Raw genomic sequence first — 6,073 nt, 5'->3', positions numbered from 1 at the left:
ATAGACAGATAGATAGATAGACAGACAGACAAGACGCAGGGAGGATGACGATGGGGGTAGGCGAAGGGGGGGCCGTCAATCTGTGGGGCGTCACCTCGCCGCCGTAAAGGTACGCTTAGGCCCGTAAAGTTTATGTTAATACAGCCTCCCTACACGCAACCTCCTCCTCCTCCTCCTCCTCTTCCTCCTCCTTTTTCTTCTTCTCTCTTCCTCATCTTCTTTTCTTGTTCTTCTTCCTCTTCTTCTTTTTCTTCTTCCTCCTACTACTACTACTGCCACTATTACTTTTTTTTCGCCCTCTTTTCCTTCTTCTACTACTACTACTAATTCTTCTTCTTCTTCTTCTTTTTTTTTTATTCTTCTTCTTCTTCTTCTTCTTCTTCTTCTTCTTCTTCTTCCTCTTTTTCTTCTTCTTCTTCTTCTTCTTCTTCTTCTTCTTCTTCTTCTTCTTCTTCTTCTTCTTCTTCTTCTTCTTCTTCTCTTTTTCTTCTTCTTCTTCTTCTTCTTCTTCTTCTTCTTCTTCTTCTACTCTTCTTCTTCTTCTCTTCTTCCTCTCTTCTTCTTCTTCTTCTTCTCTTCTTCTTCTTCTTTTCCTCTCTCCTCTTCACTTTCATCTTTTCCCTCTTCTGCTATTTGTCTGCTTCATCTTCATCTTCCTTTCCTCTTCTTCTTTCTCTTTTTTCCATCTTCGCCCTCCTACTCCCCCTCCTCCTCCTGTCTTATCCTCTCCGCAACCCTTTCTTCCTCTCTTTCTTCCTTGTTCAACCCTCCCTCCTTATCCCATGGACCGTTTGACCTCTTCCTGCCTGTCCCTTCTTTCTTTTTCTCGCCCTCTACCAGTGTTCCCTCTTCTCCTGTCTTTCCTCTTCTATGCTTTTTTTCTTTGATATTCTTTTCCTTTCTATATCCTGCAATTTTCGCTCTCTCAGTTCTTATTTCATTCGTTTCTCCGTGGCCCATTAGTTTGACCTCTTTCTTCTGCCTCTTTCTCTTTCTTTTTCCTCTACGGTTGTTTTCTTCTCCATTGCTTTCTCTCCTTTTTTTCTTTCCTTTTCTTCCTTTTCCTGCAATTTTCTCACCTCAATTCCTCTCCTTTTTTCTTTCCTTTCTATATCTTGCAATTTTCTCACTCTTCCTCTCCTTTCTTTCCTTTCTATATCTTGCAATTTTCTCACACCTCATTCTCTCCTTTTCCTCCCTCCTTGTGATCAGTTCCTCCTGCCTCCTCCTTCACCTTCTTCCCCTCTACGAGTGTCCATTCTCTTAACTCTTCTCTGTTCATCAGCTACAGTCGTCCGCTTTTCCAATATTTTACCTTTCCATCTCCTGCAGTCTTACGCACAATCAGTTAAGTTATATTCTTATGCTCTCCAGCCTTCCTTTGCCCCACACGTATAGTTATTTTTCATCCATACTCTTTTTCCATAAGCTACAGATGTTTACTTTTTTCTATAATTTTCCTTTTCTTTCCTGCAGTTTCACGTATACACAGTTTTTTTTTCTGTTCTCAAGCTCTCTAGCCTTCCCAAGCATTCACTATGGTTTGTTTTCATTTATCCAATAGTTCTTTTTTCTTCTTCATGCTTTTCAGTCATCCCAAGTCTCCACACATCGCCATTTTTCATTCATCCACAGTTCTTCTCCATTCTCATTTTTCCAGACTTCCCAAGCACCAGAACGACTAGTCCTTTTGTATTATCAACACTTCATCTCTATTCTCTCATGCTTTCTCCTTTCTATGCCTCACTTCATTTTTTCACTTATCGTACAGTTATCATCTATTGTTATGCCTTTTACCTTGCCTATACCCCCACATCGTCATTTATTCCATTTATCCATCAGTTCTTCTCTATTCTCAAGCGCTGTAACCTTCCTAAGCACTACACGTCTGGGGTCACATTCTGAAACCTTTCGTCGCCCACACACATTTGGCAAGGCTTTTGTGGGGTTGTGGCAATTTCAGATGGTGGTAGTCTGACCCTTCTTCTGCGCCGTGAACCTAAAGAAGCGCGCCTCATCTTTCTTCTTCTTCTTCTTCTTCTTCTTCTCTCTTCTTCTCTCTCTCTTCTCTCTCTCTCTCTTCTTTTGTATTTCTTCTCTTCCTCTCTCTCTCCTCCTCTCTCTCTCTTTCCTTCTCCTCCTCATCTTTCTCTTATTTTCCCTATTCTGCTGTTTTGTCTTCTTCCTCTCTCCTTTCCCTTCTCTGTTTCTTCCTTTTCTCTGCTTTTTTAGTCTTAATTCAATACAGCGTCTTTAATATAATTCAACTTACGATCAAGCGCCTTTTAACTTCTTTCACCGCACCCTTGAGGCTGCGTTTATTTTCTTACTGACCTCGGATAAGTGCCTAAGTCTAATGGTATGGGATATATGTAATTGTTGCCTTTCTCAGACCACCTCTCACGTCAACTGTTTCCAAAGGCCGTCGGTTTTCAGTTTTCACGTTCATGGTACAGAAGAAGGTCAAGCCACCATCAGGGTCATAAAAAGTACCTCTGGAAATGCCCCAAACTCCTGCGAAAACCCTGTCAAATATGAGCGTTTGAGAATAGGGTCCTTGGGGTCATATTTTTAAACCTTTCGTCGCCCAGAACATATATTTGACAAGGCTTTTGTAGGAGTCCCGAGCCTTTCCAGGGGTAGTATTATGACCCTGGTGGTAGTTGACCCTTCTTCTGTACCTTGAACAAAAGACTCATTAAATTCGTCTGATCTTCCTTGTGGCCTTTGGAAATTGTTGATGTGAGAGGCGGAAGCGTTTGAGTATAGCGTCCCTGCTTGGTATGTGTTGGCGTTGTCACGGAATTCTCACGCACACGAACACCATTCACTGCCTTAGCTAAGATACACGCAATGATTTTCTGCTTCCCTAGATGAACGATAGGAGTGAACCGTTTCATATTTCACGTATAAGATGAATATATGATGAGATTATACGTGAGTTAAATGATAGATAGTTAGACAGACAGAAATTAATACAGATAAACAGGCAGACAGACAGAAACAGACAGAGATAGACAGACAGACAAAGATAAACAGATAGACACACACAAAATAGGTAGATAAACAAATAAATAGATAGAGAGTAAGAGAGATTTGCCCCTGGATCTGTGTTATACACACACAAACACACACACACACACACACACACACACACACACACACACACACACACACACACACACACACACACACACACACACACACACACACACACACACACACAGCTCATTCAGCCACTGGTCTCCTTCCCGCCGCCGCTGGTACGCCTCTCCGCCGGGTGTGTAAAGTCAGAGCGGAAGGTTGTTTTTCATCTATTTTCTCCTCCTTCCTTCCTCGCGCCGTGTAATCCTTGTGCCACCGCCGCCGCCACATTAGATAAATTGCATCCTCAGGTGTCTTCGTCAGGTGGTTGGTCAGGAGGTTACTTTCATTACCTTCCCACGGCCCGGTGACTTGCCGGGATGGTGAGGTTGTGTTTGGTTGTGTGTGGGTGACTTAATGGCTGGGTGGGGTTGTGTGTGTGTGTGTGTGTGTGTGTGTGTCCCTATAGCTTCCTTTCTCTGCCAATCTCTCTATCTGTTTGTCTCTCTCTCTCTCTCTCAAACTAAGAGAGAGAGAGAGAGAGAGAGAGAGAGAGAGAGAGAGAGAGAGAGAGAGAGAGAGAGAGAGAGAGAGAGAGAGAGAGAGAGAGAGAGAGAGAGAGAGAGAGAGAGAGAGAGAGAGAGAGAGAGAGAGAGTAGTTTAGCGTTTCAACATGCTATAATACACTGGTACGGTCTGTGTGTGTGTGTGTGTGTGTGTGTGTGTGTGTGTGTGTGTGTGTGTGTGTGTGTGTGTGTGTATTTCTAGATTCAATTTTACGCTTTTTTCTACGCATTCCTCTCGAGTGCGTGTGGACATTTGATTATTCGTTCTGCTGCTCCTTCCTCCTCCTCCTCCTCCTCCTCCTCCTCCTCCTCCTCCTCCTCCTCCTCCTCCTCCTCCTCCCTTCTCCATCGCTGCCTGGCGGACAAACAACTACTATAAGACCCACAATAATCTTTCTTTGGTTATTTCTCTCCTCCTTCCCTCTTTATCTATGCCTCCCTTCTACCCTCTCTTTCCACTCTGCTTACTATTTCTCATTATCTTTTCCTCACTTACCATTTCTTACTACACTTTCTACCCCTCCCTTCTGTCCCTTCCTTGTTTTTCTGTCTCCTTAGTGCCTTGTGTCCTTCATGTCTCCCTCTTCATCACAACTCATCTCTCTTTCTTCTTCACCGTCCCTATCATTATCTTCTCTCATTTGGTATTGGTTTTCTCAGACGCTTCCGCCTTTCCCTCATATCAACTCTTTCCAGTGGCCGTAAAGGAGATTAATCGGGTTCTTATGAGGTTCCTCATGGTCATGGTTACAGAACTTGTTAGACTATCACCAGGCTCATAAAATTCCTGAAATACTAAAACAACCCCTATGGAAAACCTTTACACAAATGTATGTGTGGTGTACTAGCGCCACAATGCTTAAGAATATGGCCTGTAGAGATACCAGACACCTCCAGGCCGCGAGGTTGAATTACGAGTTTTGGAAAGAGCGAAATATGAGGATCCAAGTGTTTATCTTTTGGTTTTACACGTTTTCTTACATTAATGCGGAATAATATTGATTACCACGTGTTGTTATGGGATTTTGATTGCTCTTCCGCGAATCACCTTACTCAGCCTCGCGTGGAAAGAAGGCCCTGAATGTGGTATACCTCGGGTTGTGTGTGTTGGTCGTTATTTTGTACGCTAGATTCAGGTTTTAGAGATGCAGGTTTTAGGGTGTCTCTGTATAATAAAGGGTAATATAATAATGTACACAGCAGGTAACTGTTTTTTATGGACACGGGTTAAGGTTGTGTGTGTGTGTGTGTGTGTGTGTGTGTGTGTGTGTGAGAGAGAGAGAGAGAGAGAGAGAGAGAGAGAGAGAGAGAGAGAGAGAGAGAGAGAGAGGGAGAGAGAGAGAGAGAGAGAGAGAGAGAGAGAGAGAGAGAGAGAGAGAGAGAGAGAGAGAGAGAGAGAGAGAGAGAGAGAGAGAGAGAGAGAGAGAGGGAGAGAGAGAGAGAGTAAAGATAGACAGATAGAGACCAAAGATGACAGAAAGAGAAAGCAGATAGATAGATAGAAAGAGAGGCACTCTCAGGCATTCAGAACACACACACACACACACAACACACACACACACACGCACACACACACACTTGACTGGGCTGGAGGAAGAAGTGAGACGGCCCCGCGTTCAGGAGCTCCAGGAGGGACGCGGGTTCGGACCTGGCTGCCGCATGAGCTGAGGTTTTTCAGTCACCGCCGAGGTCAAGACTACCTTGGGCTACGTTGGGGCCTGAAGACCAACGAACAACCTGGGCTCTGATAATCCTCTCCAACGAGAGGCTCAAAGATGAGTTCCGGGGCAACATGAGCCAACACAAGTGATGGCGCCACTATAAACACTCGCAGCAGCAGCAGCAGCAGTTCGCTGAGGCCGCCAGGGAATTCGCACCCCTGTGAGGCGCCAGGCAGGAGGTTTAGCCTGGACGGACAGGCCCAAAGGCTCCAGGAAAGCCGGCCTGGCCTCGGTTGTCAGTGTCCTCAGCAAGAGGCGCTGCGCGGCGGGTCGCTGGCGCCCTAAAGCTGCCCCTGTCTGTCCCACCTGAGGCGAACCAGTCCACCCCGCCCCAGGCTGCCGGGGCCCAGGCGAGCCACGACTTGGCTCCTGGTGGGCGACATGACCAAGGAGTGCCACGACATGGCCTCCCCAGTGCCGACGTCGCCTCCCTGCGGGCCGACACGGCCCGGAGTGCTATGACATGGCCTCCCCAGGCCGACATGGCCTCCACAGGCCGACATGGCCCGGGAGTGCCACGACATGGCCTCTCTCCAGTGGCCGACTCTCTGCCTCCACAGTGGCCGACATGGCCCGACACTGACATGGCCCCTCCAGTGGCCGACTTCTGCCTCCACAGTGGCCGACATGGCCCGGGAGTGCCACGACATGGCCTCCCCCAGTGGCCGACGTGGCCTCCACGATGTGTTTCCGATATGGCCG

The sequence above is a fragment of the Eriocheir sinensis genome, unplaced genomic scaffold (assembly GCF_024679095.1).
Source record: "Eriocheir sinensis breed Jianghai 21 unplaced genomic scaffold, ASM2467909v1 Scaffold67, whole genome shotgun sequence".
Taxonomy (NCBI): Eukaryota; Metazoa; Arthropoda; class Malacostraca; order Decapoda; family Varunidae; genus Eriocheir; species Eriocheir sinensis.
The sequence above is the reverse complement of the archived record's forward strand: the minus strand, read 5'-3'. Positions refer to the sequence as shown.